This window comes from Ictidomys tridecemlineatus, chromosome 11 (assembly GCF_052094955.1).
Source record: "Ictidomys tridecemlineatus isolate mIctTri1 chromosome 11, mIctTri1.hap1, whole genome shotgun sequence".
NCBI lineage: Eukaryota > Metazoa > Chordata > Mammalia > Rodentia > Sciuridae > Ictidomys > Ictidomys tridecemlineatus.
In genome coordinates, this window is record NC_135487.1 from 72419617 (window position 1) to 72437676 (window position 18060).

General features: G+C 31.8%; 1 non-coding gene and 1 pseudogene across 2 annotated transcripts in view; both read left to right on the forward strand.

Annotated features, from left to right (window-relative positions):
* The first annotated feature begins 11441 nt into the window (after positions 1 to 11441).
* Positions 11442 to 11569, forward strand: LOC144368786 (small nucleolar RNA SNORA40). The gene has a single exon (XR_013428366.1). It is a non-coding gene; the product is annotated as a small nucleolar RNA SNORA40 (small nucleolar RNA).
* Positions 11570 to 13358: 1789 nt separating this feature from the next.
* Positions 13359 to 18060, forward strand: part of LOC101976533 (rho GTPase-activating protein 29-like) — a 33524-nt pseudogene continuing 28822 nt past the window's right edge. Inside the window, exon 1 of the transcript XR_013427892.1 lies at positions 13359 to 17530. The product of XR_013427892.1 is annotated as a rho GTPase-activating protein 29-like (transcript). The remainder of the gene's footprint in view (positions 17531 to 18060) is intronic.

Below are 18060 nucleotides of genomic sequence, written 5' to 3' on the forward strand. Positions count from 1 at the left end.
TTAGTGGTAGAATCCTCTCCTTGCATGTGTGAAGCACTTGGTTGGATCCTCAGCAACACATAAAAATAAATTAAATAAAGGTATCATGTTCATCTACAACTAAAAAAATATTGTGGTAAAGATAACTTGTTATGGGGGCTGGAGTTGTGGCTCGGTGGTGGAATGCCTGGGTTTGATCCTCTGTACCATATAAAAATCAATTAAAAAATAAGGGTATTTTATTGTATGTATGTAGTTGTCTCAACTACAATTAAAAAAAAGTTTAAAAAATCACAAGCTTTATTATAAAAATAAGATAACTTGTTATGGAAAATATCCTAAATATATTAAGTATTATACTGGTAACAAATTCCTTAGTATGAAGATACATCTGCCATTTATTCAAAGGAGTATAGTTTTGTAATAAAGATTTCTTCTTAACTGGCTTAATCATTTAAAATTTATTTTTAAGTTTGCCTGTAGTAAATTTTGTTCTCTTTGATGTACCTTTTATATAACTGGGTTAATTTTTAAGGTGAAATTTAAAATAATGTATTCAATGACAAATAATTTACCTCCATTTAGAGTAAAACATGATGCTACTTAATATATTAATGGAAGTACATTTTTAATAATGTAAATAGGATTTTTAGTTAGAATTTCTGTTTGTTGTTTTTTTTTCCTTAGGAGTTTTATACCTTTTAACATCTTCATCTTACATAGGTATCCCTTGTTTCACAGATTTTAAATGGTGGTAATTTAAAACAAGTTGAACCACTCCTTATTGGCAAAAAAATTTTGAGTTTTAATTTTTGAGTAGACAATTCAGAGAATAGGAAAGAACTGAGGTAAGAAGCTGATCCTCAGCGAGTAAAGAGAAAAATGGTAATAAGATACAGAAAGAGACCACCCTTCAGATAAAAGGATATACAGGGGAAAGATTTATTCACTGAAATTTAAGTTTAAAAATTTGTATGGACATTATCCAAAAGGATATTATTAAAAAATAATAAAAATTCCAGTACTTAAATAACAGATGTGTCATCAGTAATTAAAAATCTTGTAAATTAATTTTTAAAAACCATGGAAAACAATTTTTTTTGATAACCAATTCTCATACTAATGAGATTGATTTTAATGCTTGGTTTATCAATCAGGTTTTAAAAGATACATGTATAACACGTCAGAATGAGTTTTGAATTTTGTAAGTATTTGTTTTCTCTGTCTCTGGAAAATTGTAGTCCAAATCTGAAAATTACTATTTAATTAATTTGGCTAGAACCTTTTGTTTTTGTTTTCCTTAAGTGAGGAAGTATATACAAACATAAATGAACCCCATTATAAAAGATCAGGAGATTGCTATATAATAATATGCTTGTGTTTAAGTTTGAGCATGATTTTTAGCTTCTTAGAGTATCAGATTATTTCTTATTTACTTAAGAGTTATTATAAGATATAATCTTCAGGCAAACAGTTAAAATGTTTAAAATGCTATAACTCTTTGAGGTAGTATTAATTACATACATTTCTATAGACATGGACCATGTGTATTGGGAACTATTCCTGGACTTCTGTAGTTACCACTACAGCAATAAACAGTGGCCAGACAGCAAAGAGCTGTTTCACTGTTCTCTTGGTGTGAAGGAACCTTGTCAGTATTTTGCCAGAGACGCTGCCAGTACTTTGTCTTTTGCCTTCAAAATTCTGGCACTGTTTATTACCTTTTAATTCACATCTGTTAGCTATTAAAAAAACTGAAAAGTTAAGCTTTAAGAATATAAAATGTGGATAACAAATCGCCTTTTGGTCTAATCAGAATACCCCTTTTTAATGTATACTTTAGTTGTAATGAGGCAGTAATACTCAAATTCACTTGACTTTGCCTCAGGTGTTTAATTCTACTGTTGAGGATAGACTTAGATAAGCAGCTTTGGATTGGTTTATGGTCATATTTTCATTTACCCAAATGAGTTGTAAAAATGATCATTCCAGAACCCAAACTCTAAAATGCAAAGCTTTATTTTGAGTACCATGGCCATAGGAAAAAAAAATGTTTCCAATTTTAGAGCATTTGGATTTTCAGATTAGGAATGCTGAACTGGTGAAGTCTATTCAAGTATTCTAAAACCTGAAAAATTCCAAAATCTAAAATATTTCTGGTTCCAAAAATTTGGGGGATACTCAAGCTCTACATTTGTACATGGTGTTTTCCATTTTACAGAATACCTGCATATGCAAAGAAATTTATTCATTTAGTTCCTATAAAGGCAAGTACTTTTAGCCACATTTTACCAATAAGGTGTATGTATAACTAAGATTGTATGATCTTTGTCAGCTTTTTATTGCTGATAAATAATGACCTTATTTGGAGCCCCAGAAGTCATTGATACAGAATGGTACATTCTTTCTAGCCTATTGCACCTGCCTTACATGGCAGGCACTCTATAAAAGCACTGCTCAGTTTTCATTTTTCACTAGCCAATTCTGTACTCTCTGGGGATTGTCTAAATTTGCACTGTCCGTCCGATATGGTAGCCATTAGATATATATGACTGTTTAAAGTAAAAACTTCACTCCTCAGTTGCAGCAGCCACCTTTTTTACATGCTCAGTAGTACATGTTTCTAGTGGTTACCATATTAGAGAGTAAAGATACAGAAAATTTCCATTATTTCTGAAATTTCTGTTGGATAGTGTTGATGGAGACATTTGGTCTTCATAATTATTGAGACTACTGAGATGAGTTCTTGCACTGTAAATATTCATTTTATTTCTATAGCATTTTTTAAAACCTAGAAAAGTTGTTTGATAACAATAAGCAAATGTTTAAGTTTTTTTCCCCAATAGAAACAGAAGTCTATTTAAAATCCCCTTTTTTTGAGTTGTTCCTGGAGTGTGTCAGTTTTATTCCCTTCTTGATTTGAACCATCAGGTAATTTTCTAGCTAGGTTATGTAGTGATTTAGTGGCAGTAAAGGACGGCAGAAAAAAATTCTCCCAGAGAATCGTATCATCCAGGTTCTAGACCTAGTTCTGCTACTGCTTTGGAATATGTCTTAAGTCATATAATCATTTCTTAAGAATGAGTTACTTGGATAAGGTTCTGTCAGTCTTATGATTTTGTGAATCAGAATTTGACTCAAGTTGGAGATTATACATCATTTTGAATACTTTTCAGTTTGAAGCTGAAAAACACAGCCAAATACTTATTTTCGAATTATAAAATACATATCATAGGGTATCCTCGCTTCTCCCCAGGCTCTAGAATGTTTTCATGACTTTTGTGTTGATAAATTTTCACAATAGCTATATATGAGAGATCTGAAGACTTATGAAATCACTCATTCTTATTTCAATAGGATAAGTAGTTTGGTGATTCTCTTTCTACTGCTTAGGTGCAGAGTGAGATTGCCCTGAAGTCTTAAACATGTAGCAGATAAAGAATTTGAAGTTTTATATCTCATCCAGTGTCATTAAGGTACATTATGAATAATTACAGGGATAAAATTACATCTTATATTAAATCACTGGAGGTATTAACTTATGCATATATACTTTGTTTTTAATTATAATACTGTAGATTAATGTATGTGCAGTGTAAATACTAGTTCAGGGTTATGGTTGTTCCCTGAGGAAAAATGTCTTCTGAATTTCAAATAATAGATTTATAAATGTTGTTCTAGCTTATTCAGTAATTTAAAAGTATACTTTTGTGACATATCTTCCCATTTCCACATAAAGTATAAATTAAGGAAGTTCAAAATCTGTGTATTTTAAAGATGTAAGTCTTTTAAATTAGGCTTGAAGGAATAGTGCAGAATAGCTCATTTCTTTTTCCTTTTTTTTTCTCTTTTTTTTTGCTACTCAGTGCTTGGAAGTGTTAAGTGCCATTATAAAATATTAGAAGGAGAAACACCAGTCTAATATTTCTTATAGGCTTTTTGTTTTGATTATGCAATGCTATTGTAAAATGGATTTTAGTGAAAGTTTACTGTTTTAATTATGGTGCCTTATTTTTCTGTTGTTTGTTTTTTGGTTTGTCTTGTAAATAGGCAAGAAAGAGATAAAAATTCATCATCAGTTTCAAATAACCTAGTTAAGTTCATGGATTTTTAAAAGTGCTTTATAATTTTAAGAAGCTTATTTTGTAAAACCATAACTGATCTTATAAGTGATAGCTTCTGATAAATTCTAGATCCTAGAATTTATAGAACTGTAGTGGAAAGAAGTATGTCAACTTTCTAAGGCAAATTTTATTAAATAGTAGGAGTGAAGTGAAAAGCTTAATGCCATTAAATGTTCTGTTGTGAAAGATTCTGCATAAATTTGCACTTTCAATTACTTGTCTTGAGATTATCTAAGTCTGTCCCCATTACCCCCAGGGTGAATATACAGTAAGTTAGGTAAATTTTTTTCCCAGGAAAATTTCAGTGTTAATTTTACCTCATTGATAATCTTAATTTAGTCTCATGGTGTGCCACAAATTTTGTGGGAAATTTCGAAAACTTAAGTTGCTAGCCCCATGTGTTGTGCTGTCTTCTAGAAGTCATCCCCTTTAGAAGTGATTTCTAACAGGTATCACTTAGGAGAAATGAATGTGAATGTTAATAGGTTATGACTTAGAGACAAAAAGAAGTGAAATGAATCTTTGAGGAATGAAGTATGAAATACGGGTAGCTCATTTAGTACACCTCTACCAGTTCTTGGGGATTGTAGTCCTCTTCTGTGCGTGCCTGGAATGGTTTTCATAATTTAATAATATATATAGTAACAACTGGCATAGTTGTGGAAGTTAAATCAAATATTGTGGGATATGTCATTAAGCTTTAACTTCTTTAACCATGTGGCAATGTATTATACTAGTAATATAAACTTTAGAGTCAGAAAACCTGAGGTAGGAATCCTCATTTCCCTACTTGCTAGTTAGCTCTAACCTTTGTGCCTGGGTTTCTACAATTGTTAAAAGGAGATAACAGTTATGTACATCACTGGATTTTTGTGGTAATAAATGAGTTTAGAGCAAGTGTTTTAAAGTGTCACCAGTTGTTGTTTTTACAGTCCCTAGGTAACTGGAATAAGCTGCTATTCCTCAGGTTTCATTTCCTATAAATTCAAAAATTATTATAGCAAAAAAATAGGAGTTTCCTAGTGATGAGTTCTGATGCTTTTTTTCTCCTTGGTCTTTTCATTCCTCTCCCTAGTTAGATTAATCAGAATTAACAAGACTGATTTTAAAATTATTGTCAGTATTTTTTAATAGAGGAAAACGTATTTTTAAATTTTATTTACTTAAATATTTCCACAAAATGTTTGCAATATAAACAATATGGTATTGTGTTAATACATGAGAACCAGACAACAGAGTTGGCCGATCTGTTTTCACTTGATAAGCTGAATGAAGCAGAAAATAAATGGCTCAAATAGGCAAAACAATAATTAAAAGTCAGATTACCATCTTACAAGGGATAAACATTGGTATACTTTGTTATTGTTCTAGATAATTGGTGCTAAGAATTCGGTTGAATTTTATTATATTCATATCTTTAATACCTTTGTAGTATTAATTAAGCTTTATTACATTTACAGTGTAGCCACTATGGCTTTAAAAATTACCCTGTCTTAATTATAGAACAAAATTAAATACTATAAATTGACAGGTATAGAAGTATTTTTATAAAATATATGCTTAATGACTATATTATTTCCAAGTAATTGATTTAGATTTAACATATAAAATGAAATTGGAACTTTAATGTAACTTTTTCCTTAACTAAAACATTGAGATTTGCCTATAAATATGTTTGTTACTGAATATACCTGAGGCATATTCATTTTCAAAAATACTTAGTTTGGATGGCTTACATATTTACTAATAATAATCATTATTTGTATATTAAGACTATAAGCAATTCATTTCTACTAATTTATTTGATGTTCACAACATAAGGTAAAACAAATATTCTTACCAATTCTCTTTTACTGATGATGACTAAGATCAGAGAAGCCAAGAATTTTGTATATTGTCATTTCAAGGCATTAGTAGATCAAGGATTTCTTAGTTATATTTAAGTCAGTTACTTATTAGTCAGTTAGTTATTTTTAGTGCAGTTATTTTTAAGTCTTTTGTCTTCTAACACACCAAGCAGTCACTTTATTCCATACTGGGAAAGAACAGTTACTGCCTCTTGCTTTACTCAGTTGTGTGACTGTTTATTTTATTTTATGGGGGCAGGGTAGGGAATATTTAGTGCTGGTGAACAAGCTTTTTAAACTCTTTGAAACTTTTTTTAAGTTATAGTTTTAATTTAGAGGCATTTTGCTTCATTGAAGAGAACTTAATTCTATGGGGAAAAGAATATTTGGTAAAAACAGAACCTTTGTATTTAAAAAAAATATATTTTTTTTACTTTTTATGGCACAGATAGTTGAGGGCTTGCTAAAAGTATTACCAGGATATACTGATAATCTAGTTATTGACCCTTCTGCCCAAATTTATAGGAAAGTTTATGAATCTGTGATTAACATTTTATTTAGTTGACCTGTTCATTGTGGTTGATTTATATAGGCTTCAGAAATATGTTTAATCATAGGAATTGGAATTATTTATTTTATGATGCAATTTATTAGTCTTTCTGAAACATGTTTCTAAAAAACTAAGTAACTGTTTTTTTAGTAAATTGTTTTGGAACAAATTTAATATCTTTTTATGAAGACTTCTTGTAGGAAAAGGGGGAGTTAGTATTTTTTGCTGACAGTTATTAGAATGTTTTGCAATTATTTTTAAGAAAACTTATAGCAGGGATTCTCATGACACTTGTTAAAAAAATTACCGAGGGTCCCAGAGAGTTTTCATTTTTGTATTTTGTATCTATTACATATTAGCTACTATACTGGACATTAAAACTGAGAAAGTTTAAAAATATTTAATAATTTCAAAATATATAAATATATTAATGTCTGTATATTTGATTTCCTTGACTCTGAGAAGGCTAGAATTTATTACCCTGGTTTATTTAGACATTTAGGTCATTAGTATTTTGTAGTTCTTACTTAATATTATACTAATTTTGAGTGTTGGTGGTGGTTATTGACAATCATTTAAAATCAATCTCTTTTGGTGAGACTTCAAAATAAAACAATATATTCTTGAGTATTCCTCAAGTAAATTAATATCTGTTGATTTTATTGTCAATATTAGAAATGACTATTTTCTTTTTAAAGACTATTAATCAATGTTGGGTCATTAAACAAAATAGATAATTTATAAAGAAAAGTTTATTTTGATTCATAGTCTATTATCAATTAACACCCCCACAGTTTGGGGCCTGTGGAGAGGCAGCATATGATTGTGGGAGTGCATGGTAGAACAAATCGAGCTACAGAACAAAAGAGTAGAGGAGAGGAGAAAGGTAATGGACAGGGATCCCACAGTCTCCTTTAAGGACATATCTCCAGTGATGCAGGCCTTCCTTCTAAAGATTCCACCACCTTCCAGTAGTGCCATGCTAAGAACCAGTATGGGCCTTTGGGGAGTATTTAGCACTACCATAGATTAGGTTTCAAAAAGAATCCAGTACAATTCTCTGTGATGATCATCACTTTAACCTTGGTTTTGGTAAATAGCCAGAAATATTATCATAGACTAGCTTCCTAGTATAAAGAAGAGACTTGTTGGTGTAAAACTGGGATAACATTGAAAGTCTGGAGTGTTTTACAGATTTTTTTTTTTTACTATCAAATTGTATTATTTTCCCAAAAGTTTCTTTTATTTCAATGCTGGATTCTGTTTCAGAGCCAAACTTTGTAACCTATATCTTCTGTTGCTTAAGATAATAGGAACTGCAAATGTTGATAGAGGGCTTACTATGTTCCAGCCACTGTTCTAAGTGCTTTATGTATTTTAACTTATTTACTCTAACAACTCTATGAAGTAACCCTCTTTGTCTTCTCTCTCTCTCTCTCTCTCTCTCTCTCTCTCTCTCTCTCTCTCTCTCTCTCTCTCTCTCTCTCAAAATTGTGTATGGACTCAATTCCTTTATTTGTTTTTATGTGATGCTAGGATCGAACCCAGTGCCTCACACTTGCAAAGCTAGGGTTCTACTGCTGAGCCACAACTCCATCCCCTCACTGTCTTCTCTTTATAGGTGAGGAAAGTTAGGCACAGAGATATTAAGTAACTTGCCCAAGTTTCTCAGCCATGGAGGCAGAATTTGAAGTCAGGGAGTCTGGTTCCAAAGGCTGTACTTTTTAACTGCTGTGCTATATTGGCTTAACTAAGTAAACTTAACACCCATAATTATCAAATAGTTGTTTTTTTAATTAATATAATTAATTAAGCTGCATATTCAAATTTATCCTAAGGATTAAAAATTATAAATGATTTTAAAAAATTAGGTTTATGGGGAAAATTCCAGCTATACATAAAATTCCTAAAATCTTTGACCAGCTTGTATTTCACTTTTAAAGCAGACTTCATTTTTTTTAGAACAGTTTTAGATACAGAAAAATTGAGAAAGTGTATGGAGTTCCCATATAAGCCTATGTGCAGTTTGCCTTATTTTTATAAGAATTAATGAACCAATATTTGACAGTAAACAAGAATAATGCTACCTTATCATTGAGCAAAGTTTATAGTTTATTAAAATTTTATAGATTTCCCCAAATGTCCTTTTTTTGTCTTTTAGGAACCTATTACAGTATGTTTAATTGTCATGTCTCCTTAGGTTCTCCTTGGCTCTTAAGTTTCTTGGACTTTCCTCATTTTTGGTGAGGAAAGTTTCAAGGAGTACTGGCTAGATATAACATCACATGCCCTTTGGTTAGAATTTTCTGGTGTTCTCATGATTAGACTGAGGTTGTAAAACAGTAGGTTAGAGATTACAGATGTAAAGTGTTTTTTTTTCATCACATCATCTCAAGGGCGCTTGCTACTAACACGATTTGTCATTGTTGTTAACCTTGATCAATTGTTTTATGTGGTCTTCATCAACTCTTGCACAGTGAAATTACTGTTTTTATCCTCCCACGAATAGGGTACTCTTTGGAAGAAATCACTATGCATACCTCTCTGAGGGCAAAGTTATCTACATAAAGCATTTAGTATTTTACACAAGAGGTTTGTTTCTTCTCCATTTATTAATTTATTCAGTCATTTATGTCAATATGAATGCATGGATGTTTATTTTATACCATAGATATAAAGTCAAATACTATTTATTGCTCCAATTATTCCAGCTTTGGACAGAGGGAACCTTTTCAGTTGACTTTTATTCACCTTTGAACATACCCTTCTAACTTAAAAAAATTTTTATTGATGCATTATAACTAAACATAATGGTGGGGATTCATTATGCCATATTTGTACATGCACATAACATTATTGACCACTCTTATTCTCCTGCACCCCTCTTTTCCTTCCCCTCCTCCTCCTGATCTGCTGACTCTACTAATCTTTTTATTATTATTATTATTATTATTATTTCAATTAGTACATTATAAGCAGGATCCATTGTGGTATATTCATACATGGACATAGCATAATTTGATAGATTTTGTTCCCCTGATACTTCTCCATGCCCTCCCCTCCTTGTTCCCTCTTTATTCCTTTCTTTCTGGAACTACATGATGCTTTTGACTTCAGCCTATATATTTTCTGCCCAGGCACTACAATTAGTCATTTCTCCAAGGAGTTCTGATGCCTTTTATTGGAGAATGGTTCAGGAACCAAGACCTGTGTGCTAGGTATACTTATTGCTACTGGGGTGTCATTCTTTTAGACCCTCTTAGCTGACAGCAAGGAAATACATATGTCTATGCTTATCCATGCGTTTATACACACATATCCATAAATATTTCTATATGTAACCATTTATATCAAATCGAATATCAGTTCTTACTAAAGTTTCAAACTTTGATCCATCACTACTTGGATTATTATAATCTCCTATTTGTTTCATTTCTAAATTCCACTCTAATAGTGAGATGTCTGGCTTCCACCATGTTATCCATTTATTCACTTGTTCAGTTCCAGTGTACATCTATAATGGTATCAGTTATAAACCAATTGGAGTACAGAACTCAAGAGTATTTCCTTTGCCTTTAGTTTTACTCATTTAGTCTACTTTCCAGAGTTAATTAAACCAGCACTTAATTTCCTGGTTTGTTGCTTCTTTAATTTTCCCCTGTCAATAAAATTTGATAGATGAATGAATCAGTTTTTTTCCTGGAAGGCACTGTTTTCTCTCTTGCTTCTAGCACTACGTGGACCACTCTTTGTTGCTTCTCTCTGAATTCTCTTTGCCCTGATATGCCCAGCTCTTTATCTTGTCTGCCCAGCACCCCTGCCCCTTGCACATTTATTCCACACTATAAACCCATTTATTTCACTCTTGATAGTGCTGTTAATAAATTGAATATATTATGGATTATGTTGGAATATTTTTTATTTTTTATGCTATAGATAATATTTCATTTTGGTGTCTAAACATTTCTGAAAAATGAATAATTTGTTTAATGATTATCTTTCAACATTTCTGCAAAACATGAATATACATTTAATTATAATACCACATTTAAAAAAGTTTTGGTTTTTAAGCTGAACTGTTTCAGTAGGGAGGCAGTATAACATTAAGAGCATGGATTCTGGAAGTATGTGTGCTGACTTTAAATTATGGCTCTACAGTTTAATAAATCTGCACAATGGAGAATTTGGGGTTTTATAGCTTATAGGATCATGAACATTAAATGGGACAATATATCTTTTAAGCATGTTTAAGAGTGTCTATCATATATTGAGCACTTAAATAAATATTAACCATTATTAAATGGTAATGCAATGTAAGGTCAAGGAAAGGAGAATCATAGCATACTACTATGTTTAAGATGGTTATTTTTTCAAACTTCTGAAGATTACTTCACAGCCTTAAAGGTAGGTTGATAATACATACTGGTTTGCCTGGGATGATAATCCAGAATATGCCTGATTATGAAGAGCATCCTCCTTTTTACTCACTAAAGTATTTTGGTTTGGACAAATTATATGATCACTTAATTTTCAGGGGCTATAAAACTCTTATCTGTATCCCTCTGGCAGGGATGGAATAAATGAGCACAGGACGCTAGGATTAGACTAGTGGGTCCTGGGAAATGTGCACATCTAAGAGGGTAGACTGCTTTGCTCCAGCTGCTGAGGAAGATAGTAGGCCTGATATAATACATTCTTGCATTTTTTAGAGTAGACAGAAATCTGGAAAATTTAAAATGGTTCACCAAATTTTTCATCATTAGCAACTGATTAAATTTTTCTGAAAAGCACAAAAATTCATTAAAAATCTATGCAAATGATCATACATAATTCATATTGCAGTTTTAAAATATGCAGGACAAATGATGGTCTTTCCATATAGCTTGAGAGATACTACCTCCAATAACTGATAATTCCTTAATGGAAAGAATTGATTCTAGTAGCATTTGTGTATGTTTTTGTTTAACTTGTGGACAAATACTTATAGACAAGTGCAAAAAATAGATCCTCTTTTGCAACCCAGAACTCATTGTTCAGTATGAGTTTTGATAAATATAAGCAGGTATATTGTACCTAAGATAGCTTAAAATGATGGGATATTGATAAATGAAAAGGTTGGTCCTAAGACTAAAAAGTTAATAAAAAGCACAGGTCATGAGGAAAAAGAAAAGAATTCTAATGTGGAAACTGAACATATATTTTAAAACATACTAGTTATGCAATTATATCAAACTTTTTAGAGCTTTTAACATTGTTACCATATATATTAACTATATGATAGTAAAAACTGTAAGACAGAAAATACTTTATATGGTTATTTCAAGGAAAATATGGAGAGCATATATAGACAGAGAAAAATTGAAAAAAGTAGCACTAAATTGATCATAATTGTCTTTGAAATCATTAATGAATTAAAATGACCAAGAATTTTCTGAAGGCAACATAACTGCAGTAGTAGAAATAGAAGTGGACATATAGTAGGCAACAATTGTGGGATGCTTTCTAATAACATTCACTTGAAATGTATTTTATGTGATCTTTTGTAGCTTAGACTTCCAGAACTTTTTTTTGGATACAATTTTTTTCCTTTTTTAAGGTTGCTTTAAAGAAGTCATTGATATACGTCTGGATGAACTTCTCGATGTTTTAACGTCTGTAATTAATAAGCATCAGAACCTCAATTCTGTTGATATACAACATGCTGCAGAAATGCTTGCTGCAAAAGTGAAAGGTAAGGATGATATATTAAAAATGGGTTGCTTGGTACAAAAAGTATCCAGTGAGACACTTTAGTTCATAGTGACTGTATAACCATCTCCTCTAATGGCATTTGTATGAGGTGTATCAGTAAAGAGTTATATATACTTGGATATTTAAATACTTCCATTAACTCATACCTACAGCTTTCTTCCTCTTAAAAATGAAAATTTAACTTGTTAGTGAACACTGTAAAACTTCTGACTTAAACCAAACAACTAATGTTTAAAATTTGAACTTTATGAATGAGTTCATGATATATTGAGGTAGTTTGTTAGTGTACAGGTGTCTTTGTTATGTGAGAAAGAGTGGTGTTAGAAAACGTTCAATTGTAGCAATTCCAGTTTGTAAAAGAAACCAAGTGGAGAACACGAACAAGACTTATTTTATGATTTGAAATGAAACTAAAATTGTAAAATAAGTTTAACCGATATATGTATATGAGTGTGAGCTCTCACATAGCATATATGTGCTAAAACAGTCAAGAATTGGGACTCTCCACTGAAATGGCTTATCACTCAACATCGTTAAAATAATTCTGGGCTGCAACATATAAGAATTGAGAGTGAAGAGGGAGTATTTAGATCAATTAGGAGACTATTAGAAGTAATGGGCAAGATAAGAATTGAAGGTCTGATCTAAGGCAGAAACTGGGATGTGGTAGTGGTAGGTTGTTGATTGTCATCTAGAGGGGAAAGATGTGAACTGACAAAACCAGTTGAACATATTAGGGATTATGGAGAAGTCTGGAGATGGAAAGTGTGGACTTGGGAATTGATGTATAGGTGGTAGATAATTTTAAGTGGGAAAAATGGGTAGTTTCTCGCGAGGCTTTTAAAACTGTGCTTAGTAACCAGATTTGTTTTTAAATAGATTGTTTACAAGTGCTATTTAACTCTACTTAGGGAAATTTGTGTCTAGAGAGTAAATTTCCATGCTTGAAATAGTGGCCTAGTTCAATAATTGTCAGTGGCTACTGTGTGCAGTCAGGACGTCATGGGGAAGGAGTGCCTGTGGTTGGTGTCCACAATCCAGAAACAGATGAAGAGAATGGTCTCTCAGTTGCCTTGGAGATCCTTTTATCTTTGAGGTAAAGTAATCTTTTGAATATGATTTCCCACGGTGACTGTCTTTACACTTGGGATTGTTACTGTTTTACTTTTGCATTGGGTGAAACTTAAAAGAGGAAGATTACTTGTGAAATTTATTCTTTCAGCAAGAATTTGTGAGACTAGAAAACTTTAAAAACTGTTCTCTTTGGAGGTAGGTTTACTTGTTTTTAAATAAAACCTTCTTCCCTGTCCCTGCTCCTAATGTTGAAGCCCCCTAAAAATATATTGATATTATAAATGCAAAATATTCAGTGGTCTGCAAAATGGAGATCAGAGCTTTTTAAATTCTTTGATTTAATGACAATTTAGTTTTCAAAACCTGAAAAGGCAAGATATAGGTGGAAGCCATTTTTAAATGTCTGTTCTGTGCCAAGCAATCTAAGTGCTTTGCATACTTCAATCTTTGCAAAAACCTGTAAATGTACATTTTTGTTATGCTTATTTCAGAGAGAACTGTTAAGAAAAACTCTTATATGGTAGGATAAAAAAGCTGTAGTATGAAGATCATTCAGTCTTAACCCCCTGATTATATTTTAAATAAACAACAGTTACCTAAACAGTTGACTTGTTTAGAGTTCTTACCCACCAAATGCATTTTTCAAATTTGTCAGACTGCCCAAACAATAACAAACAACCCACCCCACAATACAGAATACCTTCAGAATCTGTTGTGTATATAATATTTGTGTTCCTCAGTTCTGAATGCATGAAGTGCATCCATTTCCTATGCATAAGACATGAGAAATTGAAATCTTTAATTTCTCTTACTTGTTATTGTATAAATATAAAATTTACCTTGTCATAACTTTAAAAGAAAAATTCTTAGTTTTCCTCCATTCATTATAGTAATGATTTGTATTTCCTTCATCTCTTCTGTTTCCAAGCAGGAAGTTCAGTCTGACAAAATATTTGCAATGTGGTAAGAGAGATACAGGCTATTTTTGAAGCAGAAAAAGACATTTTCAGAACTCAGGAATTTATGCTGCATTTAGTAGTTATATTTTCATTTATTTAGGAAAATTTTAATATGAAATAGAAAAAGACCGTTTATTTAGGTTTTTCATGATCTGTATTTTGCCATACATTTATAAATTGGCAAGCAGAAAAATAAACCTTAATTATACCCCTAAGATTATAGAAGTTTCATATTTTCTTTCTATTCTTCAATCTTGATTCTTTCAATATGCAGTTCATACACACAATTAAATGCAAATTGTGTAAGAGGGTATTCACCAATGAATTTTTTTTACCTAAACCTCTTTGCCTACCCATATCTTTCCCTAGATAAGTAATAACTACTTCTGCTTTCTTGTGCATCTTTCCAGAGATATGCTATACATATACAAGCAAATACATGCATGTATTGTTAAATTCTGACAAATGCACATTCCTGTGAAAACGTCATTATGGTCATGATAATGCTTACTCCCATTATAATCCTCTACCTCCTCTTTCACAAATTTTGGTCTTTTATTTTCATTCTCATTTGGTTCAAAATACTTTCTAATTTCTCTTCTTTTTTGACACATGGGTTATTAGAAGTTTGAGATTTAATTTTCAAGTATTTGGGAATTTCACAGAGCACTTCTATTATTTATTCTTGTTTTAATTCCAGGGAGTTGCAGAACGTGTTTTGTCTGATATGAATACTTTCAAACTCAGTGTGAGACATGTTTTATGGTCTATAATATGAACTGTGTTGGTAAATATTTATTTGAAAAGAACTTGTGTTTGCTGTCATTAAGTGGAGTGCTCTATAAATGTCTGTCTTGCCAAGGTGGTTGACAGTATCATTCAGCTCTTCCTACCCTTACTCATTTTCCATCTGTGTGTTCTGTCAGTTGCAGGGAAGGCTATTGAAATCTCTGGCTATCTTTGCTTCATGCATTTTGAAGCTCTGTTTATTGGATGCATAAATGTATAGAATTGTTAGGTCCTCTTGATGAATTGACTCCTTCATAATTATAAAACAAGGTTGTATCCATCTGTGACTCCCCGCCTCACTGCCCCCTGTAATTTCCTTTGCTTGTGAATCCATACTATGTAATATTAGACAGTAAAGTCAGGCAGTTGTAAATTACCATGGTGTTTCTTGTCTGTCAGGGATTACTGTCTTTTACTGTCCAATTATATAGGGTCTTGAAAAATGTTGCTTCTTAAATTTTATATAGTTTTTTTCAGTTATTTCAGGCATAATTATAACCTGTTTCTTGTTCAGAACTGAAGTCTTAAGAGTGTTTTAAAAATGATTTGCAATGATTCTTAGTTTTTCTTTTTGTTGGTATTAGGAATATTTAGAAGAATGTGATGAACTGTGTGGACACCCCGCCCCTCCCCAATCTGCGAAGATTTATACATGTAAAATCTGATTGTAATCTCATAGAGTGTATAGGCTAAAGGTTTAATTCATCCAAATCTAGTAGTACTTGCTTTTCAACTCTGTTTGCATATTAGAATCACTTGGGAGAGATTTTGGAAAAATATCTGTGCCTTAACTTCAGACCTTTTTTTTTTTTTTTTTTTTTAATTGTACCAGGGATTGAACCCAGAGGTACTTAACCACTGAGCCAGATCCCCAACCCTTTTTCATATTTTAGTTAGAGACAGGGTCTCACTAAGTTGTTTATGACTTCACTCAGTTTTTGAGTCTGGCTTTGAACTCAGGATCCTCCCACCTTAGCCTTTGAAGGCACTGGGACTATAGGCATGCACCCCTGAGCCCCGCTACTACAGACTTCTCAAATCTGAATCTTTGGTAATGGGGCTGACTTTGTTTTTAAGACTCCTAATTCAATATTTAAAATGATTGGTAAAGCAGAGGATGGCTTCTTCTCCACATGGTATCTCTACCTGCACCTTATTGGTAGTATACTAGAGAGGGTGGGTAATAAGGAATCATTTGCTCCTTATTACCAGCCTGAGTAGCATGGTTTATTTACTTCAAGGAAAAAAGCCAATTCCATCTTCAGATTTTGTCTTAGTAAATTGTGTTTGGGCTTTTATCAAGAGTGTGTACAGAAGTTAAAAGAAACCCTTTTAGTTGTTTCATGATTTGCATTAAAAAATAAAAAAGTCTCTATTATAAACAAAAGACAGCTATATGTCAATTAACATAGATCTCAGGTCCCAAGATCCTATTATGAACAATAATATTATGAATAAATATGAATTTAAATTCTCTATAAAGAACTGGATTTTTTAAAAATGTGATATGTTGTATTATATAGGTTTTATATATATATGCATATAAAATTTTAGTTTTTGGTGGTTCATAGTAAATATGTGCTTCCTATTGATTTCCATGAGCCACAATGTCTTCAACAGTTTTTTAAAACATCAGAAAACAGTAAGCAAGAGAAAGTAGTGCAGAACATTCTTCATGAAGAGGTCTGGTGTAATGGACTCCAACTCCAAGACAGATTGATTTCACATTAAGTCACTTTTTACATGTGTAAAATTATGTAAATCATGGAGTAGGGAGTTTGGAATGCCAACTACTTTCATGCAAACTGATATTTTATGATTTTCTTAATAAAATAACTGAATATCCTATTGGTTTTGTATATTAACCCTTTCAGTTTCTGAATCTTTTAATGAAGTAATGGTAAATTTTTAAAGTACTAAATGATTTTGTTTGAATGTAGTTTCGAATATTTTCTCCATCATTTATTGTAACCAACCTTTCCTTATAGCTGTGAATTTTACAGAAGTTAATGAAGACAACAAAAATGATCTATTCCAAGAAGTATTTTCTTCTGTTAAAACTTTGACATTTACCTTTGGGGATATGTGAGTAGAGGACTGACATTTAAATGTACTTGGCTGAAGTGTGTTCGAGTACATTGGGTGTAGAAGCCATAGAAAGTAAAGTATTAACTATTGTAACATACTATCACAACTTTGAAAAAGCCATATTTCATATTGCTATATCGATGTATTTGGAGGTGTCTTTATAGCTATTTAGAAGCAACCATCACTTGCAAGTTCATTTGCAAGTTCTCAGGTTCTTACTTAAGACAGATTGTCCTAGAATACATGATTGTAAAGCCTATGACAAAGAAGCATAATGGTATGCCTTTTTTTTTTTTAACCTCCCTGGATAGCTTTGCAAACTTCCTTATGGGACACGTACACAGACTGCCTGTTTCTCGGGAAAATAAGGTAGGCTAAGTTTATGTGAAAGTGAAACCTTTAATGTTTTTAACTAAGTATTTAATTTATTTCCTAATCTTAATCTCAGAATTACTTTCATAGCGAAGTTTATAAATTACCACATTATGGCATGAAAACCAGACCAATTCATTTAAAATCTGATAATATGATGAGTTTCTGAAGCAGTAATTTGGTAATACTTTTTAAGTGGACTGATCTGTTAAAAGAGTATGCCTGATATTTTATAACATAAAATGAATCCATATGGTATAGATCTGAAATATTAGAAAGGATTTTTAACCTTTTTCCCCTACTGACTTTGCCATAGACCTTGAGACTGGTGAAACTTGAAAAAAAAAAAAAAGAAAAATGGATAAAGTAAGGAGGGTGGTAATCTCACATACCATACAGTTTTTTGTTTGTTTCTTTTGGCTAGGAAATACTTGTTAACCCTGTATATCTTAATTCTCCCTACCAGCATCCATAGGTTTGGGGTTATGATTTCTAATTGGAAGAAAAATTTCTTTGTAATAATAAAA